General features: G+C 36.1%; 1 protein-coding gene across 1 annotated transcript in view; it reads left to right on the plus strand.

Annotated features, from left to right (window-relative positions):
- The first annotated feature begins 227 nt into the window (after window positions 1–227).
- LOC135083727 (octopamine receptor Oamb) overlaps window positions 228–26,234 on the plus strand; it is a 166,689-nt gene continuing 140,682 nt past the window's right edge. The window contains exon 1 of the mRNA XM_063978450.1: window positions 228–435. The gene's annotated coding sequence lies outside the window, so the exon portion shown is untranslated. The remainder of the gene's footprint in view (window positions 436–26,234) is intronic.

Below are 26,234 nucleotides of genomic sequence, written 5' to 3' on the forward strand. Positions count from 1 at the left end.
GTTTCAATAAATCAAGTCCAATAAGTATTTTAATATCAGTGATAGAGTCCTATCTAAAGAAATAGTGATAACTTTTTATTGATCATTGACTAACCTATACTTCAAAGATAGGCTTTTCTTTCAGAGTCCGTGCTAAGACGCATCCAACGGCTATGTTTGTCGTAGCTCGTAACGAAATGCGCATGACGATCGCAACGCAAGCAACATTCTACAGTTGGACACTGAACACCGCGGCGTTCACGCGTTCTCGCCCCGAACAAACTTTCCACTTCGAAGTTCGTTCGATTTTCAGATTTGAATCGCGTAATTTTGAATTGTGTTCTTTTGGCGTTCGAATTTTGTGTTAGTGTTTTGTTTCTTTGTGGTTTCTGTGAAGTTTTTTTTATATTGTGAGTGACTAAAGTGAAAAGTGGCCAACTTCGGATACTTTTAAAGGTAAAAATTTTGTTACTATTTGTCATAAGTAGTTTTTCTTCAAGTTATTTTTATTATTAAAATAGAAAGTAATTTATTTAAAAAAACCTCAATGAGAACGTGGAAAACAATTGTATTGAATCTACAGTGTCAAGCGGTAGGTAATTAATTATTATTTTATTGATCAAATGATTGTATAGAACTGCCGACAGCAAGAATATTGCAGTTTTATTTTAATGGGAAAAATATTGATGCATTGTATTAGAAACTATACAACATTTGCGGAGTTGAAGTTTTCAAATATGTTTAAAATAAATGTTCATAATTACTGTATCTTACAATTTTGTGATAATGATAATGGAACTGAAATCTACTTTACAGTCTTTCCAAAGTGGCTTTCCTTGTCCGAAATAAATTGTATGTTCAAATTTTAATATTTTCAAGCTTTTAAAATAAACGATAAAACATTGTACGGTCAACAACACTTCAAAAATCACTGAGTTTCTTTAATTAGGTGAATTGATTACGTTTTTTTTCATTTTTGTAGTAATAATATTAAAATCTTTCAACCAATTTAATTAAGTCACTCTGATTTGATGTTATAATCTACAGAATGACATCTATAACACACAGGTTGGTAATTATTCTGTAAATTAATTTAAAATTATATCGAAATAATGAGTAAAATGATATGGTAAAGAATACATTACTATTAACGCTGAAAGTCATCATTACCCTCGTACCCACAAAAAGGACGTTACAAAAATTTTTATCATGAAAATAACTATTGATCTTAATGATTTAAGATAAGTAGGTAGGTATAATTACTTTAAAGCACTAGCATTACACTAAATCACCTGTAATCGACTTTTCATACAATTGAACAGGCTTAATTATGGAAGTCATATTCGCGAAATTTTCTTTAATTTTCCATACATTCCTCGGTTTTTTTAAATAATGTATGGAGCTAATTATTGTCGCTGCCATTTCAAAAAGTAAGTCGAAACAGAAATCTATTTTTAGGAGGCACTTAAAATATTAAATTTTGCTGTTCTTCCAAGAAGTGAAAAAAATAAAGGCTCTTAAAAAGTGCTAGGACGTAAAATTTCGACAGGTTGACCAAAACACCTGTAATTTAGAGATTCATGCCCGTTTTCACCATCAAATCCCTAATTTTTAAGTGACCCCTTATGGTAACACATACCTAACAAGAATTTAGTTTTCTTAGGGATCACTTAAAAGTTAGGGATTGATGGTGAAAACAGACATTAAAGTCCAGATGTTAAAAAATCATGATTGATGTATTTTCTTTAAAAAAGAAATGTAAAACTTCGAATAACCATCATGCTAGTTGTGCCTGGTTGATTTTCAACGAAATCTTTGTCCACATTTATTGTTTGTAATTTGTAAAATCGTCGTTAAAAAAAATCATCATACCTACACAGTTTAATTTACAGAGTGTTTTTTTTTGAAGATTATAACAAACAACCTGTATAATAGAATACCGACAACGTAATGCATCATGGTGATGAATTCTTGTTATATTTAAATTACTTCTTTTTAATCAAAGTAAATGAACGAACCGTCCGAATCTGGGGCAGCTCACTCGACTATATTGGGTTATGTCTCTAATCTGTTTATTTTCTCTCGGAACGATAAAAACTGCTCTCGAGTCGATAAATCGATAAACAAGTCAATAACCAGATCGCAGCCATTAGCCCGTTCATTGCAGGCAAAGGTTATCGAGTATGGAACAGACATTAAAACGCACGTTCTTTACATACAACATCATTATATTCTGTCTGTCAGTATGTGTTTTTTATTTTCAAGTACTAACCAACTTTGATGAGTTGTAAGTGGTATCTGGATCTCGGAAAAAGAAATAGGTATAATAGAATATAAAAAAACAACAACGAAAAGAAACGTTATATTTTACAATGTAAAATACACTGGTCATCATAAAAATCGACCCACCCGCGACAAGCACTTTCAAACGTATGCATCCCCACTTCCCACCAATATTACTATACCATATTACCATTTAAAAGCCTAGTTCTAAACTTCATTTCATTAAAGGAAAGGTTTTTACCCCAAAAATGTGTCTGTAGAAGAATCCAGAGTCACTTCTTCAAAAAATAGGTAGTTACGCTTGAGCCAACTTTTATGTCAGTAGAAACGAGTTTTCCTGTAAAACGTAGGTGGGCCGATTTTTGTGATGACCAGTATAGTTAAGTAAAGTTAAATTAAGTAATTTATTTCAATTGATATTATGTGATGGTCTTGATGCGAAGGCTACCCGTTGGACGGAGTAAAATTTACAGATCAGCTTCTGGCTTTCAAGATTGCTAGTTACATTTAAATTTGTTCTATGCCCACTGCCCAGCTGTGGGACATACCAGGAAAAGATACCAGTTCATAAAATTCTATTAAGTTAATCACTCTTCCGATCCATTGTATGCTTACATTAGTACAGTCCACATTCAGACCATACATATTCATTGAAAACTCGTCCCTATCACAACTGACATAAGAAACCACAGTGTTTACCTTGACGTGCTGTCTGTGCATGAGTATTATCACAGTAGCATTTATTATAATAATATCCCACTATAGATAATGTCACTATCGATATGATACTGAGTGAACAATATCCATTATCTATTGTCAACTCGAGTGTATTTACTACTTATAAAGTTTTTTATTATCTTTTTCAGCAGTACATTTTAAATATTGACTGACATTATGATTATGTCAATATTAATATAGTTATTATTTCAATCAGTCTAGGGAGACCGTTGCAACGCAACGGTCGGTCGGATAATTGTCGACTTTTTGGAACATACTACTAGCGAGTTCGTAACAGTGCGCGTTTTTTAGTTCAAGTCTGACACTGTTTTGAGTTTTGGGCTGACACTGTAGGTTTGTTGTCGACACGACAAGAAGAATTTCAAGTCTCTTGTTACCAAAATTAAATGTAGATCTCAGTCATCATCAGTAAATTAAGATCACATTGATCTATCAAAACACGTTTCACGTTACTCTCAGTTTTAGAAGTGAATTGACTGAAAGGTTTATTGATTTCAAATCAAATCGAATACCTGTAGCCAATCTTCGATTTTACGAGTTATTTCAAAGAGCATTATTTTGTAAATTTGGTCTATCCCCTATTATGAATCTGATAACCAATACAGTCTTCTTCTTCTTCTTTTTTGGATGGCAATGATTCAGGTTTTGGAAAGCACGATTCCACCAATTTACCCTCTGTTTTTTGCTATTTTGCCTGTTTACTCGCTAACAATAATGACAGCGACATGGCAGTTGTTTACAGATCATCAATAACTGAAGTCTGTAGACGCCTATCTATAGATAGACTCAAATCCAGATATAGACTGCAGTTACGGCTAGATTTGTGCACGCAAACAGCCCAATCGATCCGGGCGGCGGGCACGAACGAATGAAGGTTGGTTTTTGAGCTAAGCTATACTTAGTGGGCACTAGCGACCGACCCGGTTTCGCACGCGTAATATAATATTTACGACTTGTGTATGACCTGAAGATTACAAACATCTTAGGACTCGTTCCCAGGGAGACATAATATCCCGTTTTTAGCGGGAAAGGGTCACTTTTGTTGTTAAAATTTACTTTTACACGAACTTCCCAATTCACACGATAGTCCAGTTTTGCGGGATTTAATAGCCAGTAATGCAGGTAAAGGGCTCTTAGTTTAAGTTTAAGTAACTTACCTAAAAAAGTGCAAGAAAATAAAAAATATATTTGGTACTAAAACAAAGATTAATCATCATCATTTCAGCCTTTCAGTCACAGGACGTCCACTGCTGAACATAGGCCTCCCTCAATGACTTCCACATCGCACCTTTATCAGGTCGTCGGTCCATCTTGTGGGACGTCCCACGTCGGACAGACCAATGACCTGATAAAACAAAGATTATTATAAAACTAATTTATTACAAGGTTATGGTAGCCAAGCTAGCCAAGACGAGTTAGAAAAGCCCTAACATCAGCAAAAAAAATTTGCCCCCACTTTGAATCGAACCCATGATTTCATCACATCACTAGATCACAGAGGCGCGTGTCCAGTCCAAATCCAGATATTAAACAATAAATAAATACTTTTTATAGCATATCCCAGCAATTTTCACTGCCCTTGAAGGCTACTACGACGTTTCCCACAAAAAAATATCTGCTACAAAAATTTATCTGCTCGGCGAGCAGGTTAATTCAACAACGTAATGTTACGAATTTGTCAAAAGATACGCAATATAGGGGCAACATTTTGTGCTAAGTGAAAGTTGTAAGTTACCAGCATAAAGGAATTATTAGTGGAAACGCTGAAAATAAAAGATAAAGTCTTCTTGACATTGTTGATTTTAATACATTTGACGTATTATATTTTACTTATTTCCAAAAAAACATTGTCCTCTTTGCTGCAGGAATAAACATAAGAAATATAAGCGAATAAAAAAGCAACCATGCAGGCTTCCTTTTCAATTTGCCTTTGTTCTTTCATAAAAATTTCTATTTACTGTCACATATTTTGTATATTACAAACTTTCGTATACTCGTATTAGCGGCCGCCCGCGACTTCGTACGCGTGGATGCCGATTTACCCCCTTAGGGATTGAATTTTGCAAAATCCCATCTTAGTGAGCTTCTGCGTTCTAAAGGAACCCCCATGCAAAATTAGAGACTCCTAGCACTTGTAGTTTCTGAGATTTCGTGATGAGTGAGTCAGTCAGTGACCTTTCGCTTTTATAGATATAGATTTATTCAAAGCAATGATATAGGCCGCATAGATATTCATGTACTTGGAAGAAGATATGACTAACATGTACTTTATATTCTACAAGGATCATAAATTCATATAAATAGGTGTTATCATAATTCCTTTTCTGAATACATTAAATCAAGGAACACAAAGCGTTATCTTTCCAATCCAGATTGAGATTATCTTGAACGAGTAATTTATTCCGAATTGTCATCCGAGAAAGTCCGAAAAAATCCTTTCCTAGAAAAATTGTTGATAGAAACCCGGACTTTTCTCCTGCCCTAATAAACTGAATCACGTCTCGATTTGCGAAGGTAAATCAGAGGTCCTACCCTGGAGACGGATTTTTATAATTCCTAATCCAACCTAATAATCTGTCTCGTCCGCTCCTATTTACAAACTGGTAAGAAAGAAAGAGGCGGACAGATGGGAAATGAAGAAAAGTTTTCGTGTTGTCGACCCCTCAAAGGACGATTTTGGGTTTATTCCTATTATTGGAGTAAGGAATTTGGAGGGTTCGTAATACGGTAGTGTATTTCGTCATTTCTTGTTCCGCATTTTATTATTACTGAACGAGTTCACGGAACCACTTTATTCATATTATTTATTTTTCTTGCGTATCAATGCCTCTCGTTAACGTCTTTTGTATAATATTTTGTATGTTGACATGTTATTACACATTATATTAAAATTAATTGGATTTTCAGATGGGATGCTTGCAAAGGTTCAAAAATCGGTTTGCGTGATAATGACTTTATGGATGGTTTTTCAAGCTTAAATCAACAGCTTTTTTATAGAAATGTAAATTCATTAATCATTACTCTGTTTTTTTAAATTATTTCTGAAATTACAGTAATAAGTTTTACAACTTACTTGATGTCCTTTTCAATAGTCTCGTCTCCAATTACGTTAGGCAAGATTAATTATCTAAAAGAACTTTAATAGCTTGATTTCGTCTATTAATACTCTAGAACACTATTAGATATTTTACGATCCTGTACTTTTTTCGATTTCTCATCGTAGTGCAGAAATCCTGTACTCTGTTGTAGTAGGTGAGTTTTATTAAAATTTTGAATCTTATTATGTCTGAAAAAGTCAGTCTTTTTATTTGTAAAACTGTTAAATGCAATAGACGTCATCACAACATTAACGAATGATTATAAAACAACCAGAAGCTCCACCCTAGCTCACTTTCTGCCTAACGGGTACCGGGAGCCGTAATAGAAATCTCGTATTATGCAAATCGTGTTGTGTTTCGGCGCTATAATATTGCGACGCGGCCGCCTGCCGGCCGGCTGTTTAGATTCCGATAAGGCCCAGTTACAATCTGACGTGCTTTTAATGCTACTTTAACCTTCCATTTGACATTTAATCTGATTGTTAAAGGCAGGTTTTAATTCGGGCTCGTTAAGTCTGACACTAGAATTGTTAAGGCCGTATTCACAAACGATGCTTGCTTATAAGATTTTAAACTTTCGCGTTCCATTTCAATTAAAATAGTAAGACACGGGTCTTAACGCGACGTTTATTAATGAGTTACATTATGTACTCACGGCTTGACGTTTCGGCTGCTATGCTTCAGCCGTGGTCACAAGCAGACTGGCGGTTAAGACCCGTGTCTTTCTATTTTAGATGCTTGCTTAAGTGAAGCAGCAAATCGAACGCACAGCGTTGAATAGAACTCTTAGATTGGTTTGTGTGTCACCCTGTGCGTCCACGCGCACTGTGAGACCTCATAGTAACGTTTGTGAATACGGGCGTTAGTCACACGATAGGAAAAGAGAGTTGTGGACCATTTACACGAGCCCAATCCAACAAGCAAATCCAATAATGATATTAAGCAATATAGACCTAATTCACTTTTCAATTTAAATCTTTTATTGGTAGGTAGGCCCTTTTCCGAGCAAAAATAAACGGATGATTCTTAGAAGTGACGGTAGAAACTCAATTACTTTTATACTACATTTTTACAATTTACGTTCTGTCAATGTTATATTGAAAGGTCTAGTAGTCTTGGTTTCCAGTTATACTATATTAATTCCTATAAAAGATCATAAGATATTTAATAGGTACCTAGGTATTTTGAAATCTAGCGGCCGCGGCCGCCCGCGACATCGTACGCGTGGATCCCGTTTTACCTCCTCTCAATTTTGCAAAATCTCATCTTAATGAGCATCAACGATCTAAAAGGAACTCCCATGCAAAATTTGAGACTCCTAGCACTTTAGTCTAGTCTGTGAACACGTAGAATTTTGTCCAATGACCCCTAGCTACCCATCCTTATCGCTCGCGCGTAATTATATTGCTGTCGCGACTGTGCGACTACGTGCTCACAGACCGGGCTTTAGTTTCTGAGATTTCGTGATGCGTGAGTGAGTCAGTCAGTGACCATTCGCTTTTCAAATTGGATGACTTAGCTTAATACAGTGACATAGATAAATTTTAATACATTTGCAAATTAAACGCAGTGTAAATGGGCCTTTACAGACTATTTCGGTATGTAAAATACTAAAGTACCTAAATTAGAATCCTCCGATCATTATCTCTAAATAGAGATCCCCTGATAATATAGGTCTTCATTCGCTAATTTGCATTTTAACTTAATCAGCTCTATTGTTACCTACAAATACTCGTAGGTTGGGAGAAATAGATGACTTCACTTATTTCAAGACTGATTTCTACCTAAAGATTATCGTGATAGAATCGACTTTGATGTCAAGAGCGTTCCAAATTGCTTCTCGTATATTTAAGCACAATTTTATATTTCAAATAATATTTATGGGCTATCTACTTGATGTTACCGACGACATCATAAAGGTAGCAGGACGGCGCTGGACGCAGGCCGCTACCAATCGATCAACATGGAAATCATTGGGGGAGGCCTATGTTCAGCAGTGGACGTCCTATGGCTGAAACTATGAACTTAATGTTAGTCCAGAAAAAAGAACTACTCTAGCAGAGCACGATGGTGTTTAGTGCCAAAAACATTATATCACCAGCGCTTTAATATTTTCCATATTAACATTTTGCATCGTATTTTTTTATCCACAACAATCTATGACACGTACAGCGGGACAGTCATCATCATCATCATCATTTCAGCCACAGGACGTCCACTGCTGAACATAGGCCTCCCCCAATGCTTTCCACGTTGATCGATTGGTAGCGGCCTGCATCCAGCGCCTCCCTGCTACCTTTACAATGTCGTCGGTCCACCTTGTAGGTGGACGTCTCACGCTGCGTTTTCCGGTACGCGGCCTCCATTCCAGAACCTTGCTGCCCCATCGGGACAGTCCAATCCAAAAAAATGACACATAATACACAATAACCAAAATAAAAGGTAGACAAATAAAAGAAGAAAGAAATTCATATAAATCATCCCATGAACGCCCTTTCAAAAGAAAAAATCGTTACAATTCACATGCATATTCATAAAAAACATTCCAAATTGCTATTTTATCGATGCCAATTCCAACGGAGCCAATTCAGGCGCAGCCATTCACAAAAACATCGATTAAAAATCGTTCATATTTTAATCGAGTGACGATAATCGATTCACAGTTGATCGGATACGACTACGTGGCTGCGATTAACGAGTCTTTAAGCTATGGGTATGTTTTCGCTAGGGTAAGGGTAGGATCACACCTTTGTTGGTTGTGATTAGAATTTTAAGTGTTGAAATTAGTGTTGAAAGTTTATTTTTCATAAAATATGTTAAATATCTTTCTTGTTTCGACAAACATTTTGTTTATTGGCCTATTTCTATTATTTGGTTATCTGTAAAGTTAGTTTATTTATTTGGAAATACACTCGCGAGCAAAAGTATGGAATCACTTACATGAAGTTGTTTCCACGCGATCTTGTGTACTAACGAATTTGTATGGAACAAAAAAGTGACACCATTTTAAAGATTAAACTTTTATCTTTAAATTGATACCAAATTCATTTAAATCACACCAGTATTTAAAAAGATATCCCGGCTGATGTGAAGAAGTAACAAAAAGACATGTATGAACTGTTTGATACGTCGCGAGTTGCGGCCTATTTACCCCCTATAAAAGCACGCGTTTTCGGATTTTTGCTTTCACACGTTAATTCATACACATCTCCGCTTCTTTTGACACTTTACCTGGGATTCTACACCTTCAGAAGCAGCACAAATCGTTGCACTATTGCAAGAAGGGCTCAGCCAGCGGGCTGTCGCACGTCAGCGCCACATAAGCCAGTCCTGGGTTTCGAAAGTTTTAAGACGCTTTCGGGAGACTGGTGGCTTTATCCCGAGACCAAGTTCTGAACAGCGCCGGTGCACATCGCAGAGGGAAGACCGTTTTTTCATGTCAACCTCTCTATGAAATCGTCATTTGACTGGAATCGACGTCCAGCAAGAGCTCAGAAATGTTCGTAGGATAGCTGTTAGCGAGTAGACAGTTTGTCTAAGATATAAGCAATAGAATTTGACTCCAAAAAGGCCTGCCACAGGTTCGAAACTGACGGCAGGTCACCAATAAGCACACTTTCAATTTGCTCGTACACATCTCGATGGGAAGTCGAGCAAGCCACCCCCATAAGCCACTGTTTCAGCGAACCAGCACTGCACAAATCGCTCGTCAGGCCGCCTATAAACCCAACCTCTTCGACTGCTGCCCTACAAACACAGTTTGAATTCATCGGAGAACAGAACTCGCCTCCATTACTCGCCTTTCCATCGAGATGTGTACGAGCAAATTGAAAGGGTGCTTATCGGTGACCTGCCGTCAGTTTCGAGCCTGTGGCAGGCCTTTTTGGAGTCAAATTCTATCGCTTATATCTTAGACGAACTGTTCACTCGCTAACAGCTATCTTACGAACATTTCTGAGCTTTTGATGGATATCGATTCCAGTCAAATGACGATTTCATAGAGAGGTTGACATGAAGAAACGGTCTTCCCTCTGCGATGTGCACCGGCGCTGTTCAGAACTTGGTCTCGGGATAAAGCCACCAGTCTCCCGAAAGCGTCTTAAAACTTTCGAAACCCAGGACTGGCTTATGTGGCGCTGACGTACGACAGCCCGCTGGCTGAGCCCTTCTTGCAATAGTGCAACGATTTGTGCTGCTTCTGAAGGTGTAGAATCCCAGGTAAAGTGTCAAAAGAAGCGGAGATGTGTATGAATCAACGTGTGAAAGCAAAAATCCGAAAACGGGTGCTTTTATATGGGGTAAATAGGCCGCAACTCGCGACGTATCAAACAGTTGATACCATGTCTTTTTGTTACTTCTTCACATCAGCCGGGATATCTTTTTAAATACTGGTGTGATTTAAATGAATTTGGTATCAATTTAAAGATAAAAGTTTAATCTTTAAAATGGTATCACTTTTTTTGTTCCTAACAAATTCTTTAGTACACAAGTTCGCGTGGAAACAACTTCATGTAAGTGATTCCATACTTTTGCTCGCGAGTGTAGTTTAAAGAGATACCTACCAAAGTTAAAATCAAAGTTAACGTGATTTCCCTTCAAAGGATGATTAAATTTAATTCCTTGATCAGGAAAAAAAAATTAAAACTTATAATAATTCCATTAAGTTTTCATCAAAATGGCTCCCAACTCTACATAATTATAGTTTCTGAATAACCCAATCACGCATCGAAAATTCACCTTTTATAACTTATCACAATACATTTGATGAAATCTTTTCAGAACCCAAACGATCATCAAACCCATTGTGGTCACGCCCTTTCCAAAGGTGCATTAAATTGGTAATTTTATTCATGAAGGTAATGGAAGGTAAACGTGGTTGGTAATGGAGAAATAGGGGGGGACAATTGTGAAGAAGGGGGGAGGGGACTTAATTAACTTCTTTAAGATCCACCACAATATTGAGGAATCTCGACTCGGATTCCTTTGGAGGTATTGATAAGATTCGCCTAGGTATTTTTAAGTAATGAGATGGAACGACGATGTTTTAAAGTCGCTTTTGTGGTAAGTGAAAATGCCATTATAGGGATTCAGGTAGCATATCTGAAAGAATGTGACTTTTATTTGGCGACATAATTTATTTAATTGGTAAAACTGAGAGGTTTCAATTTAATCTGCAAAGTTCACACCACTACGTTTTTTGTTAAAATTATTATTCATATAATGAAGCAGTAGCAGCGAAAATGTTTAAAAATGTTTCTTTGGACGTGTAAAAGAGCCGTTTAAAAACAGTAATTAGCCAGATTTATATCATCCTAGACTCCTTAACTATAAACGTCTAGCAATTAACTCAGAATGCCTGAAGTACCTATGGGAGTGGCACGGGAGGGATGACATTGACATATTATGACGTGACAGAACATACAAACTGAAGGAAATCTCAAGTCTCGTTGACGTTTGACGTCACAAAACACTCTCCCATGCCGCTCCCATCAAGCACTGACTGAGTAATTAGAGAGTTGAGTTAGACACCATCACAGTTTGTCGCGGAAGTTTAGACTTCCTTATTGTAGCCTTAGGGCTACGGCCGGATACTCGCGACACCACTCGGGCGATGACGGAACGCCGAGGAGGTTTATACCCCGTCCTTTTCAGGACGGAGCAGCGCCGTTTTCAGGGCGCCGGGAGTCAAAGTCAAAGTCAAAATTTCTTTATTTGTTTAGACTAATAAATAGTTCTTACAAATCGTCATTTTGCTCTTAAGGAGCCTCTACATGTCTCATAATCTTTTTACCCTACCAGCGCTTCGAGACCAACATTTGGCAAGTGCTGAGAAGAAGCGCCGCAACAAACTCAGTCACCACTGTCTGCCGGTTAATATAAATAAATAGAAATAGTAGTAGTAGGTACATTCGATTCAGGAGCAGTTCACTGAATTTACCATGCATTCTTGTATGGTGTATCTTATAAGAATGGGTATACAAAATTGCGTGGTATATTAAACAAGGTAGTGACGTGCTAATATCTAGACTTACATATTAAGATACTAGTAGAAATGACTCGCATACATAAATTTGAATAACTTAGATTGACCAGTCCCCGAAAGCAGCGCCTGTTCACAGACATGACGTGTGAACCAGCCATCGCTTCACTCGACCATATTAGAGGGAATGTAATGACCCGCCTCACTAAGCTACGCCACCACCCCACCCACAGTCCCACACACCACCCTGTCCCCTGGCAGAGGTGATGATGCGCAAAACATTTCCTCCGCGACAAAAAAAAAGACACCATCACAGATGTAAAAAAGTTTAATATAATACAAAACTCCAGACACAACTTATTTGAAATAGCGGCACAGAACTTACAAAACACGCATTCATACAATCACAATGTTCCCAATAATTCTGTTGTTTATAATTTCAACTGCACAGCAGTCATCAATTACACCCGATCGATGTCTCAATGACGATTACATATTCATAGAGCGATACTAAAATCAGCCACGAGGGGGCTTGAAACATACAGATAACTGAAGTACAAACTCCTGCACATCAATCGTTATTGCTAGCGGCCGCCCGCGACTTCGTACGCGTGGATCCCATTTTCCCCCTTAGGGAATGAATTTTGCAAAATCCCGTCTTAGTGAGCACCTACGTCCTACGTAGTAAAAAGTTTAAAACTTTAAATTCGATTCGATAACGGTCAAATACCTGCCTTATCTTGCATAAAAAACTTTTTGTGACAGATCTAAATCCACTTCACTAAACTGCGGTTAAAACCTGTTTATTAATAACTCACAAATAATCACCGTGTAAATGTACTCTACATGCTATCACACACTATGTCGGTCACGGTTGGTCATTTGGCTCTCCTAAGTACGTAATTTGGAACCGACTTGATATTACTGAGGCTGCATGCCAAACGTTATCTTTCTTTCAACGCTTAGGGTGGGTTGCACCACCTAATTTTGACGGTAACTATGACGACAACCGGTGATTTTTGTATAGAGTTTGACAGATTTTTGACGTTTGTCACAGTTAAAGTAAGATGGTGCAACCCAGCCTTAATGGTTAACTCTACATCTATCACCTCGCTTTCAGTATGAAAATCTGTTTAACAGACAGTAGGTACATTAACAACTTACCTTATGTAGAGAGAACAAGTGCTATTTTTCAACTGAAATGCATAGTTCGAGGTGCTGTAAATATGTATACGTCAACGTGAATTTGTGAACTCTGTCAGTTTATAATATAACACGTTAGATTGTAAACTAACAGTGAGTTAGGTTAGGTTAGATTGTATTTTAACTACGTCAGATTATAATCTGACGGAATTCACAATTTTACGGTGACATTTATATACTTGAACCTATTACTGGTTCATAAACCCAGGCAGTGGGTTCCCTACGTTTTATCGAAAGTCGTTTCATCGAAGGTCGTTTCATCGAAGCCGTTTCATCGATTGGTCATAATCTCGAACGTACGAAATATCGAATGCCGTATCATCGAATGGTCACATTATCGAATGGTCGAACCATCGAATGTCTTAGCGTCGAAAGGTTGTATATTAAAGAGTTACCTACTTACTAATAAAAGTTAGTAATTCGCTGAACACTTGTTTAAAGTGACGATTAATATGGAAATGTCACTTTAAACTACTTTTTAATGTGTGTGTAACTTTATAATAGTAAGGGAGTTAATCATGACATCGATATAAAAAATTATAAAGTGAAAATAGCTATTGAATAACACAATAGCGTTCGGCCACCAGACCTGGCTGTATGATGCACTCACGCCTTTGCCTTAGTGCCTTAGTACAAGCTAAATTAAAAAAAAACATCCATACCGCGAAATCCAACTTTGACGTTCTAAATTTAAATCACTTTACCGCCCTTTTACTATTTTGGTGGTTTGAAAACGCATTTTCTTGATACTTAATACTTAACCACATGTCATTAAACTTGATAGTTGGATATTTTAAGTTACGGAAAAAAGCTGGGTTTAAACTAACTTAGGCTGAGTTGCACCACCTAACTTTGACGATATTGAACTATGACGATAACCAAAGTCAAAGTAAAAGTCAAAATTTCTTTATTTGTTTAGACTAATAAATAGTTCTTACAAATCGTCATTATCAACCGGTGTTTTATATTATAGAGTTTGATAGATTTTTGACGTTTGTCACAGTTAAAGTAAGATGGTGCAAGTCAGCCTAACGTCACCTTCCATATTGCCATATTTGATACATAAAATAAACAACCTTTCGACACTAAGACATTCGATGATTCGACCATTCGATAATGTGACCATTCGATGATACGGCATTCGATATTTCGTACGTTCGAGATTATGACCAATCGATGAAACGGCTTCGATGAAACGACCTTCGATGAAACGACTTTCGATAAAACGTAGGGAACCCGTCGTTACAGTGATTTGTATTACTGCAGTAATATCATCGTGTCGTAAATCATTTTTGATGTAAAATGACACTTATTGTCACTAAATAAGAAAGCCATTATGTCCTGTCATCTGTATAAAGTATAACACTGAAATAAGACGCTATGTTAACACTAGCGGCCACCCGCGACTTCGTACCCCGTTTTACCCCCTTAGGGGTAGAGTTTCGTAAAATCCGTTCTCAGCGGGTGTCTAGGAATCTACCTTCCTTTCAAGTTTATTGGTGTTATAGTTTCAGACATTTCTTGATTAATCAGTAAGTGGAATTTCGCTTTTATACATAATAATATACCTACATTTATACGATTAAATATTTCAGCCAACCCAACCCGTCTGGCCAGCGTGGGTTTCGATGACTCTTTTATAATGCGAACAGCTAGGGACTGGAGTTCGCTGCCTGCTGCTGTCTTTCTTTTTCAAGGCGAGAGTGAATAGGCACTTACAGGGCAGATATGTGCCATCCTAGACTGCATCCCACTTAACACTAGAGTACACGCGCGGACTACTATAGTAGACCAGGGTAACACTTTACGCTATAACTTTTTGAAAACTTGCGCCAGAGAGCTGGCATTCCAGGAAAGCCTCGTTTACTAAATTTGTCAGTAAGCCAGTAAAGGTTGGGTCGCTAGCGTCTGCGCACTTTTCTAAAATTGGCCGTCCAAACTGCGGGTCTACTCAAAAGCCCGAAATCACTCGACAAAAAAATTATGAAAGACTTGCAACAAATGGATTTACCCCGTGTACCAGGCAGTAGAAAGTCTTGAATACTATGAAAGATAAAAAACAAACCATATTTTTTCAGTCAATTGTTTTTTGTGAAAATTGGTCTCAGAGTGCAATTTTGGTCCAAAAATTCTACAACTTTTAAATCTGTTTATAATGTTGGATCCCAAATAGTTATATAAATAAACTTTGATTATAATATAACTATAATAAACACTTTTATCATTAACATAGTAATTCTATACATAAATTGCTTACAAACTGATTTACAGTGATTTTAAATTGGCTTACCAGAGTAGGCCGTGCGTGTATTCGTGTAAAAAAAGGGGCGCGTGTACTGCAGTGTTAATATCAGGTGCGATTGTGGTCAAATGCCTTGTTATGCATAATAAAAAAAAATCCATTTGCTTCTAGTAAATTAGAGAGGGTCGTGCTCCTGCAGTGGAGTCTAAATGACTTGATGATGACGTACAGCCGTTTTGTATTATTTATACAGATTATGAAGCAGATCAGAAAAACTATGTAGGAGCTGACACAATAAAATGATGATAGTTGTCGCGCGCGAATCGCCCCACGCAGTGTGTGACGTCACACAAATGTCATCGGTCAAGCGACGTCATGGCATTCATTCTTCATTCACTGACGTTTATTTTTTCAACGTGGGCAATCAGGTTTTTGCTATGAGAGTGGTGTCTCTATGACGCGGGGTATATTTTCTTTGCGGGGTATATTTTTTTAAATCTTTAATAAGGACGTTTTCCACTTTGAGCACCCGCCCAAATAGTACCTGTACGAATAGCACCTGACCTATTCCACTTAGAGCACCTATCGATATTTTGAGATAGGCAAAAAGCTAGTCGGCCCAACTCATTAAAACTAAATATCATTTAAATTAAATACATACATATTTTCAAGGCGAGAGTGAATAGGCACTTACAGGGCAGAAAAGTACCATCCTAGACTGCATCCCACTTAACGTCAGGTGCGATTGTGGTCAAATAACTTGTTATGCATAAAAAAATATCATATTAAATTTTTGGTGCTATATGAATGTAAATCAAGATAACATTGTTTCATTTCAAAAATGTTCGTGACTTACAAATGCGCTAACATTGACCTAATAAGGATTTGAATCTGCTATCTTTGAGTTAAATTCCGGTACTTTAATAAAAAACCGATCATATTGTGCCAGCTTTTATACTAGAGAGTATACAAACAGTAAATTCAATCACGTTGAAATAATCATAGCATGTTTTAAATAATTAACTACCATAACAATAATAACAATGGCAACAATGCCCACCACGGTATCATTACATTCAATCGTTGAAACCTTCGTTGTAGCTTATACAAATTACATCATTAGTATTGATTTTAACTCTGCCTCTTTGGTAATGCACGAGTATACGACTAAAAGTAACTAAGTATTATATTACTTACTCGTACATCAAAGAGTTCTGACGAAAACAAAACCATATTACTCCATTTATTAGAAAACTAGCTGCGCCCGCGACTTCATACGCGTGAAAACCCATTTTAACAACATTTTTCATTGTTGCTCTGCTCCTATTACTCGTAGCGTGCTGGTATATGTATAGCCTTCCTCGATAAATGGGCTTTCTAACACTGAAATAATTTTTCAAATCGGACCAGTAGTTCCTGAGATTAGCGCGTTCAAGTAAACAAACAAACAAACTCTTCAGCTTTATAATATTAGGCGTTAGATAATACATAGTAGAATATTTTCAGGAATTTTAGGAGATTTATGAAACAGAAATGCTAAACTCACTTATGAATAGAGTTTTAAAAAAATAAGTTAAAAAATCTGAAATTAGGTCATAGATGATCGTAAACGGGCAATGTCGCTATCTCGGCTGAAAAAAAAATTAACAACTCTAAATCAAAATTACTTACCAATGCAAAAGCTTCTTGAATATTTTTGCTGAGTCACGGTGTCTTATAATACCTGAAAAAAAGACAGATATAAGTAACCTTAACTATACATAATTAGTGGCTTTAGGACGAAGGCAGAGCAAGATGAACACTTATAGGGTTGAATTGCAAAACCAAATTTTAATCGTAATTGTAACGATTACCAGTGTTTTTTGTATGAAGTTTGACAGTTTTCTGACGTTTGTTATAGTTGAAGTAAGATGATGCAACCCAACTAAAGTCGCTGACATAGCCCGGCGGATTAACAAGCTGAAGTGGCAGTGGGCAGGGCACATAGTACGCAGAACTGACGGCCGATGGGGCAGCAAGGTTCTGGAAATGATGATGATGCAACCCATCCTTAACCTTATTTACTTGCAATTTGGTGCTAATTTGTAACAAAAATGCAAATTCTGATAATATGCTGTCCATCCATGTCAGCTTTCGATAGTAATATCACGATCTGTTTATTACTGAGATTTAGCTCTAATTATTTCATATTAATAAGTTGATCTTTGACATTAATTAGCACTAAATTGCGAATTTATGATAATATAACTTAGCCTGCTAGCTCGCTGTACATAATTTAATTGCACAATTATATGCATGCCTATCATGAACCTCTAAGTCATGAGCTCTTGCTCCGATTACGTTACGATCGCGTTACGGTTACGTTATGAGAGTTTACTCTTGTAAATAAACATTTTCTGGGTAAGCTCTCCCATTATGGACCACATCTGCACCATTATTTGCAGAACCAGTTCATTTATTTTTAATGAAAAGGAAAATTGATATAGCAAATCACACAGTCAAGTGGCATTACATATAAAAAATACTTACTTTTGATAAAACCTTAAGGAAATACGATGCTCAATTACTCAGTCTGTTTGCTCTAATACATAAAAAATTGGGTTATTCCGTATTCGACCCATGACAACTCAACCCATTTCTTCACTCATCCCAAATTAGTATTCCTAGCTCTACCCATTACAGAATTTCGTTATTCTACCCAAATGCATTCCTCACTCAACCCAAAGTAAATATACCAAAAACAAGTATGGATAGCAAAACAACGTTTACTATTTGTCCAGAAATTTAATTATGATAAATACATACTAGTACATTTATGTTTATTTAAAAAAAACATCACCTACATGTTTGATAAAATATAAAAACATACATATGGGAAAACTTGCACTTTCAACAAACCGTTGTTAAAGGTAAAAGTGTGAGTTATTATCTTATTAACTGTTATCTATGCAAATGAGTAACCGATACCGCTTGCCAAGCGGCTTGTCCATCCATTGTTCACCCTTAAACCGGTTTTAATTGTTTTGACAATGTTGCGAATCGGCCCTTATCAGTTATAACTTAAATATCGAAGATTTTATTCTATTTTAAGGTAATTAAGAAACTTTGGTCAAATCATACCGCTCAAAACTTATACCGCGGGATTAGTTGTCCGTCCACATGAATACTTTTATTAAGATTTATAGTGGATTTATAGTAGATTTATATTAGACTCAAATTATGTAAGTTAATGGTTCCTCTTTAATCTGTGATTTTTATTATAAGATTTTAAAAAAATGTATCTACTTTTTGTTTTGTTATGAAAAGTTATAGTTCTAATTGCATGTAGTCATTATTTTATTTGTGTCCTTTTGTGAAAAACGTTTTTCAATTATATTATTGTATCAGAACTCCTGTAGTTTTATTTAATAGTACGATCTTAACACAAAAATTAACTGAGCTTAAATTTCTAAAAAATATATTTTTATTCTGACCGTACATAAAAATCTTATATTTTTTAAGTGGTTTTAAAATGGGTTGAGCTAGGAATGTTTTTGGGATGAATAAGGAACATAAAATTAAAAATTAGTTGTGGGTAGAGTAAGGAACAAAATTGGGTTGAGTAAGGAAAATAATGAGTGGGTTGAGTTTGTCGTGGGTCGAATACGGAATAACCCAAAAAATTACTATGTAAAAAATCTCGATGAAATAAAGTGTGAGTCACGTTAAAGTGTACATATGAAAATAGATGAAACTAGACCTATTTTTATCGACAAAAAAGAGGTCAAAAATTTTTTGAGTTTTTTTTTTTTAAATATAGATTTTTTTTTCTTCCAATTACTTATTGTAAAGAAAACTTAATAACTTTTAAACTAAGCGGTATATCCTAATAAAGTAAAAACAGTAATAATGCTAAATAACAGGCGATACTAAAAAAATACATAAAATACACAAGAAAGGCCAACAAATAATAAAAAATGATACTTTTTGAAAAAAATCTGCTTTAAAATTCGTGTTTTTTTGGTTATTTGATAAATTTCTCCAAAAAATGCCCCTATAACAGGTGGTTTTTATTACTTTGTATTATTCTCTATCGTATTACCTTCGTAAAACCAAAAATAGCATGTCTTTATCCCTATCACAACGTTTGCAATGATCGTTTGAACTAAGCCTCTCCGGCCGCGCCATTCAACGCTTCGTTAACAACGAAACTGAAAATGGCTCTAGATTTGTATTTTTGATAAAGACAAGTTAGATTTCAAATAAAAACAAAAGATTTCGAAGTAAAATAAGCATTTTAGTTAAAATTAAAATTGTCTCTACCTGTAGCGGAAAATAATGTTGTGGTAGGCCTTTGTTCAAACGATCATAGCAAATGTTGTGATAGGGATAGAGACATGCGAATTTTGGTTTTACAAAGATAAAATACGATAGAAAATAATACAAAGTAATAAAAACCACCTGTTATAGGGGCATTTTTTGGAGAAATTTATCAAATAACCAAAAAAACACGAATTGTAAAGCAGATTTTTTTCAATAGTATCATTTTTTTATTATTTTTTGGCCTTTTTTGTGTATTTTATGTATTTTTTTAGTATTGCCTGTTATTTAGCATTATTACTGTTTTTATTTTATCAGAATATACCGCTTAGTTTAAAAGTTATTACGTTTTCTTTACAATAAGTAATTGGAAGAAAAAAAATTCTATAATTTTTTTTTTAAAAATCTCAAAAAAAAATTGACCTCTTTTTTGTCGATAAATATAGGTCTAGTTTCATCTATTTTCATATGTACACTTTAACGTGACTCACACTGTATAATTAAATCTGTAGAATATACTTCTTTGATTAATAACATCTAGAATCTAGATGGATAGTCTTCATACAATCACTTCGTCTAAAGTATGGCAAAATTCCATATAACATGGGAAAAACTAAGCCAGTGGTCTAGAAGTGCCTCACTTTTCTTGCGCTTACTATCTAAGCTTTATTAACCTAAGACCTCAACGAAATACATCTGTAATAAAGTGCCATGATTCCGTCTTCTATACGCTGCTACAAGCCTGACCGCATCGCCCTAACTTTTAAGTGCGCGCTTACCGGACGCTTAACTCGACAAACTAACCGACACTAAGAACTTAAATCAATTGCCACAAGATTCAGTTTACGAGTTAACCGACGTTGTTAAGTGAGACAGTTAAGTTGAGAAAGCTACTTACGGGTAGTTTATAAACTAGGTTTTTTATTAGCTAGATGTTACTAGTCATTATTTTACACTTGCAAAGTTATAGAAGTCTCTTGAAATTTTTTTGTGTTTTCAGGACCATCTTTCTCTTTGATATCGTTATATTTCTTTGAGAGAACGGGATGGATATATTTGAAATGTGGACAACAATGTACAAAGTGACTACGTCACCCCTGACATGCACTGCAAACATTCTTCGGAACAAATATAGAAAAGGTAACTATTTACGGATTCGTATAAAATCTAAGGGCTTCTCAACAGTTAAAGTGCGGTCTAGCAAACGCACGACTATTGTCTCGCCCAAAATTTCCTATTTAAAAGAACCCTAAACTTAAATAATCCAAGAGCGTATTAAAGCAAAAACAAAGATTTATTAAAAATCTCAGCCTTGAAAGATCTCAAATATGAGAAACGTCACTCTCCCAAAGATATACAATATTTATCCAAATGAAAATCAAAATGTATGATGAATACCAATGTCAATACATGGCGCCTTAATTACAGTGGGGATGGAGGATATTGAGTGGTTTTGTGGCCGCGAGGATATTGCTCTCGAATCAGCTTGATTGTTTGTTAAGAGATATGTCAGTTAGCGGCACCAAACCAAATTGTAGGTTTTGGTTACAGCCTTTGTGAAAACAAAGGTAATAAAAATTCTAATGGTTATACCGAACAAAAAATAGAGATCTACTCATTATCACGGTGTGCCTGTATTCTGATACCTATTTTTCAAAAATGCAATTTAAACGTATTCTTGTGGCGGAGTTTTGGGCTGACCCTGTGTAGGGTTGTTGTCGACACGACAAAAAAAAGAAGAATTTGATATTTTACAATTTGGCACTATTTCTTTACTCTTGGCTCTTAGTTTACGTTATCTTTTTATATAAAACTAAGGAAAAAAGGAGAACTTAATGCCATATTATGGAATTATTTTCCTTCATGTAGTCACTGTGAAACTATAGTCTTACATTGTCTGCAGTGGTAGCTAATTGCAATCTCTTAATCCTGGGAATATTGGATACTAGCGGCCGCCCGCGACTTCGTACGCGTGGATCCCGTTTACCATCTTAGGGGTGGAGTGTCGTAAAATCCGTTCTTACTGAGTACCTACGTTCTAAAAGGAACCCCATGCAAAATTTGAGATTCCTAGCACTTATAGTTTCTGAGATTTCGTAATGATTGAATGAGTCAGTCAGTCAATCAGTGACTTTTCGCTATTATAAATACAGATTGTCGTTTCCTATTGTAAATGAAACACTACACTTTAAACATGTAGAGGGAAGGACAAACACTACATAAAGATGAATTGCACAGCACAATACAGAATGATATTCCATTACAATTGGATGCGTTCAGAAATCGCGCATCCAGCCCAATCCGGTTAATGCCGTAACAATCGGGCAGATCGCAGGATTCCAGATATTATTGGTATTGTTCCAGCTCGCATGCAATATTGAACCCTTTTGAGCAGGTCATAAGAGCACGATTGAGTCCAGTTGTTCCAGAGATTAATACTTACGAGTACAACTTACATATCAATTGTTTCTGTAAATACAAGCTGCGCCCGCGATCTAAAGCCTGTAGATATGTTTTAGTTGAAAAATAAGAGGTTCTCAATTCGACTGTATATTTCATATTAGGAGACTATAAAATACGAGGGCATCGGACTCAAGACTGGGTTGGTTGCTCTCCTCTGATTCTTCTACTGATTCCTCCTATTTTCTTCTGATTCTCCGTTTTGGTCCCATCATAATTTCACTTTCCCCTTGAAAATATACAAGTGGGAGTTCTGAAATGCGTAAACAGAGTGTGAAAATCGCAGTGAAGAATATTTGATCCAACGTTGTGATCTAATACAGAACTAGAGGCGAATTCGAAACACAAGACAGTGAAAAGCTTCAGTTAATTCTGAACTAAACAATGACTACACTGATGAATAACAAGCTGTCATCTACCCAAAAGCCAGCTAATTGTAGCTTCTATCAGTACGGATGTTCCCACAGAACAAAGACAGAGACCTTTCGAGCAAATCTATTTATGCAGAGTTTCCCTCGCAAGCCAAATCACTCAACAAGCATAATGCCCCAGTTTGCATACATGCATGCCTTGTCCACTGGGCGCAGACACAGTAATGTTGCTTCTCTCTGATAAAGGGAGCCTTACTGAGTTACTGAGACCCTATTTCACAGCTCGTATAGATACACCTTTCTTCGTAGATGTACAATGTACATTCTAATCCATTCAGGGACTGGGTAGTCAATGCGAAAAAACGCTCAACGGTTGGAATGTGCAGGTGTCAAAATGTCCATACGGACCGGTTGTTAGTGTGGCAGAAAGTATGAACGTCAAAAAGTCCCAGTGCCAAAATGTACATTGTTACCATGGTTACAATGGTTTAGTAACAAATGGTACACATCACAAAATACAAGTACAACAAAAGGTGTGATAGATAAAATGATCAACTGATATATTGTGCTCATGAATAAATTAATAAAATTAAATGTCAAAATGTTCAATGTTCTTGTAGTCTAGTCAATAAAGTTTTTTTGGTCATTTTTACCTTGATGCATTTAAACACGTGTTCACGTTAGCTATTATACAATAAGACGCTTGTTCAAATAAACCCGAAGACATTTTAACTTCAGATCATTTTAACCATTGCTCATTTCGACGTTCATACTTTTTGCCACACTAACAGCCGGTCCGTATGGACATTTTGACACCTGCACATTCCAACCGTTGAGCGTTTTTTCGCATTGACTACCCAGTCCCTGAATGATCTAATCTTAGATAATAAATCATCGTAAAGACTGCTTAGGTCATGCTCTTCCATTCTTAATAGGCATGCGTAATCAGCATCCTTTGTTTCTCTTACTTCTTCAGAATGGTCACTATTGTCTTCTTTTTCTTTTTCACGTCAGGCAATTCTGAATAACCATTTTATTGAAACTGGGCTGACATATTTACCATTTTCATACGGCTTACTTGCAGGTAAAATCTTGTAGACCCCCTTGGGTCCCTGGTTCTATCTTCACGATTGTAATCCATGGCATCGAATCTTGGGATACCTACCTTTTTACCCACAATATCACAATCTTGTGTACCTACTGTATCCTCGTCTACAGTGCCATCTTCATGCATGCCATCTGCAATGCTAATGCAACTGCCGTTTCTTTAGCTAAATTTGTTATAGTGTCTTCGTATTTCAAACTTGTTTTGGGCTATTTTGCCAGCTGAGTATCGCAAAATAGTCCAAAACAACTGAGTGTGCACATAATAATTCTTTCCGGGCTCTTTCTGTACAATACTATAGAAGTTTGGTAAAAAAATAAAGATTCCAAAATAAAATATGTTTCATCACAGACTTCCCAAATCAGGGCGTGACAATAAGGTTAATTACAATCCTGAAAGTTCACCAAAGTTTATGACTTATTAATAAGGACATAAGACCAAATATCCGAACATCTTCAAATTGTACATCTACATAATTGAATTGTATAGCAGTTGTTGTAAATAACATCAACAAGATTACATGAGGACCAAGAGAGAAAGAAAACATTTAGGCCTTATTTGAACCCATCTTGAAGTCTACAAGGACATTAAACTTGTATCTAAACTAATATTGAAGACCATGACATAGTGTTTAGTGTAAACGTTGAAATCAAACTATTAACATAAATTAATCTATCCCTGAGTTTGCATCAAATTATAAGTGTCGTCACAGCTTACAAAGCTTACTGTGTAATCCTGGAGTATGTAAAAGTTATTAAACGCCGAGGCTTCGTGATTTATACCCTATATCCAGGGCCAATGAGCCGGCATTATCGAATGCTGATCAAAAGTTCAAATTGCTGAACTTTAATCGCTCGTTTAACGTAGCTTAATATGGTTTACACACCGTTTAGCTAGTTCCATTTAAGCCGAGTCTTCACTGGCGTTCCGTTTCTGTTACATAGTCTACACCAGGGTTTCCCAATTTTTTTTTGCCAAGGAACCCTAATTGATTATACTTTTCCTAGCGGAACCCCCGTACTACTCCGCCCGCACGCCCTGCCCCTCCCTTGTGCGTAAACAAGTCGGTGCGAGCGAACAACGTCGGTCACAAAACGTGGGATAATATTTTTTACGGAACCCTTGCGGCCTTTCCACGGAACCCCAGGGTTCCGCGGACCACCATTCGGTAACCGCTGGTCTACACTAATATTATAAAGAGGAAAACTTTGTTTGTTTGTTTCTTTGGTTGTAATGAATAGGCTCAAAAATTACTGGACTGTTTTTAAAAATTCTTTCACCATTCGAAATATTTAACCTGAATACCACTTGATATTTAACCTGACATTTCAACACTTGACAATAATTAGCATGACATTTTAAAAATATTTTTCCATTTTAATAATTCATTAATTCTATCTTTATTTTATAATTATCGAATTGTTTAATAATGACATTTCCACCAAACTCAATGTGTACATTTCTTTTGAAACTATTAAGATCGTCGTTCTGTCTCCTTCCTAAAGTTGCTGTGCCCTAACTGGGTCCACATTGTATAACTGCCTAAATTGTAAGACCTAAAATGTGAATGCTAATGTGGTTATGCAAAATAAACTATTGAGTATTGAAAGCTACATTATCCACGAGTAACCTAGGCTAAATTTTATTTTGGAAAAAAATAGGGTTCCGTAAAATATGTACACAATGTAGTCCACGCGCGCAAAGTCGTGGGCGGAAAGCTAGTAGTTCATATAACGTGTCGATTATTGTAAAAACTTTATTGCAAAAAATTGATACAAAAGGTGGACTTAATAAGAATGCTCCGCCAGTCGACCTTTGAGTCATGCTGAAAAAAAAAGAGATGCCGTGAAAGTTGATGTACACGTTTACGTATTTATGAATAAATTTCTTATAAAACCATCTTCCTCTTATTAATAACTTCTTTTTCTTTGTAAATAGTCAGTTTCAGCTGTGGAGTAACCAGACAGCATCTGTTCTGGCCTATTGCTTTATTACAGTTACGATTAATGTCCGTCAGTAAAAAGGCCCTAAAGGGAAATGCTTCGTTACTTCTGTTTTTAGAAATTTCGATGATTTTATTACATTATATTTCACTGTTCCAAGCAATAGCTCTCTCTTAACAAACAAATAGCAAGTTCCCGGCAAGCAAAAGGTCGTGCGTTTCCGTCTTAGGCAGTTCAATTTTTTCAAGTTATGTATAAAATTTATAATTCAGTGTTATAAGTTGTCAATCGATCAAAAACTATTCAGATTTTTCCTTTCCAAGCTCGAATAAAGCTTAGCAGTACCTACAAACGATGGCCCCTACGTACTGGCGTAAGTGAAAAAAGTAAATTTTACAGGAGAGCCATTTTAGTGGCCAGAACCATATTTTTGGGTCATATCTTCTGACCTACTAAAACGAATTTAATAAAATTTCACATTTAGCCTTAACATGTAATGCTTTTGCTACTGCTGTTATCAATTTTTATATTTT

The sequence above is a fragment of the Ostrinia nubilalis genome, chromosome 24 (genome assembly GCF_963855985.1).
Source record: "Ostrinia nubilalis chromosome 24, ilOstNubi1.1, whole genome shotgun sequence".
Classification (NCBI taxonomy): domain Eukaryota; kingdom Metazoa; phylum Arthropoda; class Insecta; order Lepidoptera; family Crambidae; genus Ostrinia; species Ostrinia nubilalis.